This window comes from Acanthopagrus latus, chromosome 24, assembly GCF_904848185.1.
Source record: "Acanthopagrus latus isolate v.2019 chromosome 24, fAcaLat1.1, whole genome shotgun sequence".
Classification (NCBI taxonomy): domain Eukaryota; kingdom Metazoa; phylum Chordata; class Actinopteri; order Spariformes; family Sparidae; genus Acanthopagrus; species Acanthopagrus latus.
The window spans coordinates 4,218,428-4,227,625 of NC_051062.1; the positions used below are offsets into that span (position 1 = coordinate 4,218,428).

At 44.1% G+C, this 9,198-nt stretch overlaps 1 long non-coding RNA gene across 1 annotated transcript; it reads right to left on the reverse strand.

The window, feature by feature from the left end:
- Nucleotides 1-6,331: 6,331 nt before the first annotated feature.
- On the reverse strand, nucleotides 6,332-8,393 carry LOC119014941. Its single transcript, XR_005073118.1, has 2 exons — nucleotides 8,240-8,393; nucleotides 6,332-8,123 (listed from the first exon to the last, which is right to left on the reverse strand). It is a non-coding gene; the product is annotated as an uncharacterized LOC119014941 (long non-coding RNA).
- Nucleotides 8,394-9,198: the final 805 nt, after the last annotated feature.

Consider the following 9,198-nt stretch of genomic DNA (forward strand, 5'->3'; position numbering starts at 1 on the left):
GTTTACATTCCCCACCGCCAAAAAAAAGAAAGCACGCTCATGGCCTCATTTATTCATTTTTTTTAATTACAATGCAACGCCCATGTTTTCCGTTTCACTCAACAGTATGTCACATCACAGACGCTAAAGGCAGCCTTACTGCTGTTTAACATCAGCTTAATGGTTTGACATCCGTAACACTCGCTCAAAGGCAGGACGACTGTGTTTGTAAGCACAACACTGGCAGTTGGCCTCTCCTCGGTGATATCAGATGGATGTATGTTTACGATCTGGCACCCGGTTGCTAGATTTTTTTTTTATTTGATTTTTTTTTTATAGTGTCCCGCCTTCCCACCCTGTGAGCTGTTGTTGGCCCGGGAGCTGCGCAGCCACTGCCCAAGAGGCCGATGCCCAGAAATGTCAACAAAGATGGAAAATGCAGGCAGAGGGCATGAGCTCTACAGATTCACACAGTGCCAAGAAATTTAAAAAAAAAAAGAAAAGGATCATGGTAATATTTATAGAAATAAAAATCCAAGGTTAAAGCTGCTCTATGGAACAATCTGTAAAAATGCACCTGCAATAATCCATTTTTATTGGCCGTGTTGAGCACGACGCTGACGTTCCATGGAGCCTCTTTAATGTCAGTATCACTGAAGCTAGTTTTCATCAGCAGAAAAGGGTGAACACAGACAGAAATACCACCTTTTTCTGGGAGCACGAACACAGAATCCTAATTTTGGACGGCAGAATATACTAAATATGACCTTTAGAGGAATTCGATACTGTGCGTAGAAAATCCAGCCAACAATAAGATGTACAACTGGAGAGGCGTAAAAAAAAATTCCTACTGGACAACACCGGCTTATTTTGACGATGTCTGCTGTCCAGCAAGCGCCGGCCCCGACCGAGGGAGAAGTGAGCGTGGGCCAAACAGCTGAGAGCGTGTCTCACACTCTGATGAGCAACATGTGACGGGAAAAAAAAAGAAAAAAAGTTGGTTTGAGGAGCAGCCGTTTCTCGTCAGCACATCTGGAAGGCACCCGGCGTGCACGCATCCGCGGGCACACACACACACACACACACACACACGCTCGATTTGCGAGATGTAGGGTCGGATCGTGTTTACGCGGCCCAGTCAATCAGCCGCGATCATTAAAGTGTCAGCGAGGCACGAGCCGCTCTTCCAACACTCCACGAGTTAATGCATCCTCGTGTGTGGAATATGCAAAATGATGCCACTGGCTCAGGGCCGACTGAACAGCAACTCGCATCTTCAGGCTATAGCGGTTGACTCAAATTTGGTTGGAGGCTCGAGCTGTTTGTTCAAGGTTTTGGCATCTACTTGGAGAGAGGAGACAGAGGATCAGTGCAGACACAAACAGACAAAAGGAAATAGGCCACGGGGAATCAGGAGGATATTGAGAAAGCAAAAAAAGCGGGCCGGTTTGTAAACCCCCGGGGTAAATGTTTGACCTGTACCACGCTCAGGATTTAGCGAGCAGGCGTAGGAAGTGTGCTCTACAAGGGTTAAAACTCACTTGCCCTTCACTGTATGCGCGGCCTTGCATGTCAGGCTCACAACCTGGAGGAGCCCCGTTCATGCTAACACACAGCGGGAAATTTCATCCAGGTTTCACAGCCCACTAACTGCTGGATAAACACATACTGACATATGCTGGCAAATGTACTTTCAGATCCGGTGTGTGTGTGTGTGTGTGTGTGTGTGTGTGTGTGTGTGTGTGTGTGTGTGTGCAAATCTGCCTGGAAGTATTTGCAGGTCTTGATGAGCACAAATCCGGTCCCATGGTCTATCAGTGCACACACTGAAGCTGGTTTACAGGATGCTGGGTGGGTTTATTATTTATAATGCTCCAAGGATACACTTGAGCGTCAGTGTTGTGTGCATATACTGTACATATTCAATAGATATCAGTGTCCGGGGACTACTTAATTAAACTATCAGTATTAACTGTAGTTTTCAGTGGCTCGCTGCTCCTTCAACTACATTCATGTTTGCATGGATTCAAATAAACTTATTTTTTGTGTGGTTAACTACTGAAACCACAAACAATTGTGGGTTGTAAAAGGACAATAACATTTGAACATTTCAATCCCACATAGCTGTCTTCCAAAGAAAAGAAGTAATGAAAAAGGTAATACACCTTTACCCTTGGAAGAGGAAATAGTTTAATCAGCCCGCTGGAGTTTTGAATGTCCGTGACATGAACCCCCTTCCTTATGTTCCAGCCTGCAGGCTGATCCTGTGGCTTTGTGGATCATTTCAATCATAGTGCAATATCAAAGATAATCTGTATATGAAGAGCCTTTTATAAATAAAGACATATCAGATAGGCAAAGACACTCAAAACAAATCAAAGCGGTGGAGCGCAGAAGTTTATCAAGTGCTCTTTTATAGCTTCAAGGCACAGCACAATTGAATGAAAACAACTGATATGGGTACAAGCAATGAAAGCAGCTCATTTCACGGACAGGCTGATAAAGACAGAACATTCAATTTAGATTTGAGGAAAAGGAACAAAGGTCAGCTGTGACGCATGGGGATACAAAAACAGAGAAATAGTGTTTATACCCACCAGGCGTTTTTTAAGCTCTCTGTCAGCATCTCTTGGCTGTGTTGTTTCAAACTTTTTGGCAAAAAGCTGCAGCGATTTATTTCCTTTCAAGTGTCAGCTCCTTTTGTTTCCACGTGTGACTGGCTTGCAGTGGAGGATTTCAAAAACAAAGGGATTATCTTTCGGGACATATTTTCTTCAGGGAAGCGACTGTACTGTTAAAAAGAATACATTACTGGAACAACCTGGAAATGGAAAATAAGACAATATATTTCTTATCCTGCTCTTTCGTTTTTTGTTTTTGTTTTTTGAAATTGTATATTTTTAAGACATAACACTTACAGAACAAAAAAACCTGATATTTAATCTGACCGAGCTTTAAAGTATGCACCCAGCATACTGTACTGCCTTAACATTAGCAAGCTAGCATTATTGACATATGTTAGCTAGTGTTGGCAATGTTAATGTTAGCTCGCTAGTGTTAGTAATGTTAGGTATTGAAGCAAAAAGGCAACCATGTGAGGGGGCAGACGATCCTGACGTATATGCAGTGGAAAGGGGAGATGCAATGCCACAATTAGCGGCTGAATGTTTTCAATAACACCTTTAAGTTAATACATATGAAGATGACACAAACTTAATCCTACGTCAACTTCATATTCATGTTGTAGGTAATCATAAAGTGAAAATATCAAATAATGAAACTGTTAATGTATTAGATCTACCTACTGTGTGGAAGGGAATTTTTGAGAAAACGTTACGTGGCTGGGAATTTCTTAATGGAAGATGATGATTCAGGGTCATACTTCCTCCCACATGCATTTCCCCCAGACATGTGGTGTTTAGTCAGCGACCGCGGGACAATGTGGTCGACCCACAGTCCGGCACACAACCCACAGACAGAACGGGATGCTGCCACTCTGATTTTTTAAATTTTTTTTTTAAAAAGACTGTCATGTGTGAAAAATGTGACATTTCCTCTATCCCAAGCTAGTTCATCCAGCACCCTCGCCTGCACCGCCTCGCCTCTATTCAAGGGTTTCTCACTCCGGGCACCTCATGGAAAGTTTTGCTGGAAATTAATACACTGAGCGGTTGCCAAATTGACGTGAGGGACTGGCTGCTGTCAGTGTCGGTTTACCTGTTGATCACTGTTGGAGCCTCGGATGTCCCAGAGCATTATTCTCTGTCAGGATGTCTGCGATAATGCATGGCTTCATGTGGAATGTGTATGCACCTGAGAGAATCTGTGGCCAACATGCCGTAAAATGTATATTACAGCAGCAGGGTATGACATATATACATATATATATGTACACAGTATATATAAGGTTCATGCGCACGTCCTTATGGATGCATGTGGAACAGTTTAATTTTTTTCTTCTACTTCCTATCATGCAGCTCAATAAAAAAAAAAGGAAGAAAAAAAAAAGACCATTAAAAGCTCTGCCAACTGTGCAATCATCCATCCCCTGCATCCTGCTGGATATCAGATCCTCAGAGGGGTAATAGATCAAAATAAAAACCAAACCCCAGACAAACACACACGCAGCATTGTCCCACTGACCCACACTCAGTCTGGGGAATGTGACGGCGCAGCAGATCCGAGCCGACAGTCCTCGTAGCAGAACCCTCGGCTCCAAGCTGCGAGGCCACAGTGAAAGACGGGGGCCAGGCTCCCGCTGCAGGACTCTGACCGGGTTTTTAAAACCCGCAGCTCGGGTAACATGAAAGGCGCATGTAATAACCTTGCATCACGTTAGCTCGCTCTTGGCTGCAGATTTCCTGAGGTCAGGTAAGCAAGGCCAGCTTGAAAAATGTTTCTCCCGTGGCAGTATTTTAATCAAATCAAACCACTTCCATCCTTCCACACAGTGCGGCCGAGTTATTATTCACAAAAAGTCATGCGATGTGTCCATCCGAAGCTGTGGCGGGCATGTGTTTCTCATCAGCTGGGATGTATGTGCACGTGAAGGCATTCCTGCCTTCTCGCCTCGTCCCCCCTGAAACCCCCACGTGGGCTGAGCGCTGTGTGAACCGGGCCGGTCGGCAGAGGGATGGATGATATTAGACATGGCATATTTATTTGTGTACACAAAGACCAAAACAAGTGCCTCTGAGTCGACAGAGTGCAGACCTGGGGATTAAAGAAGGAACAATGTGTTTGTCTCATCAGCCTGGTTCTGATTTGCTCTCACACACACACACACACACACACACACACACACACACTTTCCCGCATGTGTTTTTGTGATTATGTGGTGCCCCAGGTAGCATAATGTGCGATGGGGGGCTGTCATGTGAATCCACAGGTTGATTTTCTAAAGAGCCGGCTCAGTTACACTCACTTGCTGATACGGTCAGGTCAGGAGAAATGAGCGAGCAGGTACAATAAAATAAGTTAATGCTTGAACAGGAACAAGCGCATTATTTTACATGTGACAGGAGCAGAAAATCTACAAGACCTTTGGGGTGCAGTGGAAGGAGCCGTGCTTGTCTCTGTGTCAATGTTCCCTGTCAGAAGACGCTTATTTATTTGCAAAAGTCGACAAAAACAGTGGCCGTGTCAGGTTTCCTCTAAGTGATATGTCACACATTTGCTGTAAACCTCTCCACCCACAGATTCCTAATGATTTGAGACGAATACAAACACCCCAGATGAACATCTGCTAACAGTAGATCTCTCTGCTTCTCTCACGTCTCTGGTATCCTTTGGTGTAAAGTGATCGCAGCCCGGCCGGCCGGGCGGACCAGCTCGAGGAGCTTTCTAGCATCACTTTGTGCGATCTGTCGGGAGTTCAGTCAGTTCGAAATGGTTTGCTGTCACCACTGCTGGCATGTGTGTCGAGGCAGTGGAACCAGCCGTAAGCTGAACACATCCATCAAACTTTGAACTGAACACTTTAGCAAACAGGCGCACATTCAGCCAACAGGGAGCAACATCAGTATTCATTTAGAGACGTGTTTGTGTTTACCTGATCCAAGTCCAAATTATTAGATTTTATTAATTTATTTCAATTTTTTTTTTGGGGGGGGGCCCTCTTTTTAAGGCTTTATTGATAGGACAGTTTCAGAGATGACAGGATACAGGGTGAGAGAGAGGAGGGGTGAAACCCAGCAAAGGGCCCAAGTCGGGACTTGAACCTGGGACCGCTGCAGTGAGGACTGAGCTAAACAGAAGCTAAAAGCTCTACAATATTAACTACAAAGCTGATACATAGCTACGTTGTCTGATATTTGACGCTGGGCAGGTAACATACAGCCAGATGAACAGAGCTTTTTTGAAACTTGGTTGTTGAGAGCTGTGAGCCTGAACCAAAATGGCAAGATCCCAGTAAATACTCATAAAACCTTGAAATCAGTGAGCATGTTTGCGCTTCCCGTTCCCTCATCTCAAAGTCAGTGGGGTGTTTTTTTTAAAATGGGTTTTTGGTTAAATGCCTGAAATAAGGGCTGTGGTTACCACAGGCTTAAGATATTGACATGCTTTGTCATAAAAAAAAGCCACAAAATACATTTTTAAATGTCCCACAATTTAATTATAAAGTGCTAACTTGTCTTAAAACGACAGATGCTAAGAAGTGGCTAAACACAAATGGTACATCGTCATCACACTGGCCACATCTACTGGCTAACTTTAGCTACAAACTATTCTCACTTTTACTTTACAGCTTGTACTTGTAGATACATTTTGTCATGGCCTCCACTGACATGTCAAACACCAAGGCTCAAAGGGGGTTGGAGGATGCAACATATACAGAACACCAGACACAAGGTAAACAATTAAACAAGCTTTATTCAATAATTCCCAAAAAAGAAAACCAGGAACAAACAAAAGAGGGTTGAAGATCCCGGCCAAAAGGAACAAAAGATGGGAAGATGCCAGATCAGCCAGGCTGGTGGGTCGTCTCTCCCCACACCTCCCTCTAAACTGCCTAATGGAAAACTAATCCTAAAACAAAGAGACGAATAACTGAACCACCGCTCCAGCCCAAATGAACACAATGAACTAAAACGACAAAAGCCCAGCGCCCAGCAACGTGCATGGAGGCTGAAAACCAAACCTGCCCGCGACAAAGGAGAAAATGGTGAGGAGAGAGCACTCCTCACAGGTGTGCTGCTGCCTGTCCCTGCACTCTCTGCCCTGTTATCACCTCCCCCACTCCACCAGAGCACTGATTGCGCTCAGGTGTGCTCAGGTAGAGGGGGAGGAGGGTGGAACGAGAACCACACACACACACACACAAACGGAACACACAGCAGAGGCATACGTAACACATTCGTAGGAGTAACTGTGAAGTCAAACTTGAAACTACATACGTGTGATTTTGGTGGCGAAATGCGCCTTTAAGTGCGCTCGACGTGGTCAAGCATGTGCATTGCGAGAGCACGCTTCTGAGTTTGAAATCCCTCCATTTCAATTTCTGGCAGATACTTTGAAAATACATAAAAGCCAAGTGGGCAAGAAGAGGCCCGGCTGTTTCCTGGAAACAGCATGCACCGCTACATACCCAATTTAAAAAACACTGCTAGAAAACATTTTAATAGTTTTATGAGCCAGTCGTGTTGAGAAACCCTGCCGCAGCTCGCAGAAACTGACAGGGGGAAAAACCTTCAGCGCGGCAACAGGCGAAAAAAAAAGTAAAAAAAAAAGGTGATGACCTTTGCGGTGAAGAAAAATGTTCACATCCTCGCGCTGCTCTTTTCCATTTGTTTTACAGCTTCTCATTAACGGCTGTTGAGAAGAGCCGGGGATCGCTCCAGAACCAATAGTTTTGTTTTTTTCTTTCCCGAGGTGTCCTTCAAGACGGGTCTTTCCACGGAACGGAAGGACGAGAGAGAGGACGGATCGGTGTGGCGAAACACACACACACACACACACACACACACACACATAAATCATCTTTAGGTTTCAATTTATGTGTGTGTTTTCTTAACGTGTTCCGTTAATAACTCAGACAAATGACTTGAACCTTGGTCTTGAGAGAGACATATTTCATCCTTTGGCACAAACAGTGAGAAAAAAAACGGTGGATTTATTTGCATACATGTATAAACACGGCGTGAGCGCACACACATAAACACCAACCCGCCGGAGTCATATTTTCCCCTCAGCATACTTTCCACACTTTTTCTGATGACACAAACCAGCTCAAAAGGTGTGTGTGTGTGTGTGTGTGTGTGTTGTTGTTTTTTCATACCGAGCTATTACTCTCCCAAATGTCATTACCCACCTTGCTCCCGGCACGCACACTAACTCACGAGTGTGTGTAATTACTGACAACGCCGCAACAGGAAAACACATTCGGGATTATTTCTGAGAGGTCAGAAAAACAGGAGCTCTTTCGGGAATTCAAATCAGTGTCTTCCCCTAATCTGTTGGAGCACTCCATGTCCATTCTGCAGTGATTTAAGACACTTCATGAGGAAGCTGTAAAAAAAAAGTTCTCTTTACAAATCTTTCAGGAATCTATTTATCCTTTCTCGGTGCCGGCCAGAGAGTCTCGTAATCCCGCTTGCGTCCTGTCCAAGACATCAGTCACCGCTGTGGAAAAGCTTTTAGTCAACCTGGAAAAGTAAACAAGGCAATTAGGTGGAAAAAAAATAAAATAAAAAAGAAGAGGAGGGGAAGACAGAATTCCCAGAAAGCTTTGCATCAAAACAGGCTCTGGCCCGGCTCTGACCTGTGAAGCAGTCAGACGGTGTCTGTCTGGTGTGTGTTTGTATGCAGGCTTGTTTTTGAGCGTGCACGTGTGAGTGAGTCTGCAGGGGAACTGGTGACAGGCTGCAGACAGTCAGATCTCAGCCGGGGTCAGGAGGAGGAGGAGGAGGGGAGGGTTCTCATGGCCCGCACTCCTCACTGTCATCTGAATCAACCCGGGCCTCATGTGTGTCCTTTCAGGTAACGTTTGAGAAATAACCGCTTTCTTGGACATGTTGTTCGACAAACCAGCACAGTGTGGTCCCGAGAGAGAAGCTGGTCTGGAGGGTTAGGAGTACAAAGTGCCTTTTTAACCACGACCGGGGTATTTCCCTCACCGTGACCACATAGTTTTGTTTTTCTTGAACTGAACAAAGTTTTACCCAAAGAGGTGATAGATCAGAAAGTACTCGCATGAATAATTCTTGTGTAGCTCAGACGTGTCCAATTGGAAGGCAAACAGTTTTTTTTGTCTGCTCATTTCAGACACAGACAGCTTTTATTCTTTAAGCACTCTGATGATGTTCCTATACTTTGACCATGCAACCTTGGTATAAGCCTGTGGGCGTCACTAGTTTGGTTAGATTAAGGAAAGAAAGAAAAAATCTCTTTAGTTAGGTTCAGGAAAAGATTGTGGTTTGGGTTCAAATAACTGTTTCTACTGTAACTTTACTTACAAACAGTCAGTTGTCAAATTCATAAGGACCATCCATAAATTTTACAGATGATTTACACTGTATTTATTTACCATTTTAACCAATAACACTAATTTATTATAAGCATCACTCACAACCTCACGATAAAGGTTTTCTCAATGATGCTTATTATAAAGTGTTAATGGAACATATTGAAAATCAACAAATACAGTAAACTCAGATTAAAAAAAATGTATATCCTCCAGTGTGAGTCGGGGTTAAATATTTTAAGCATGTATTTGATGCT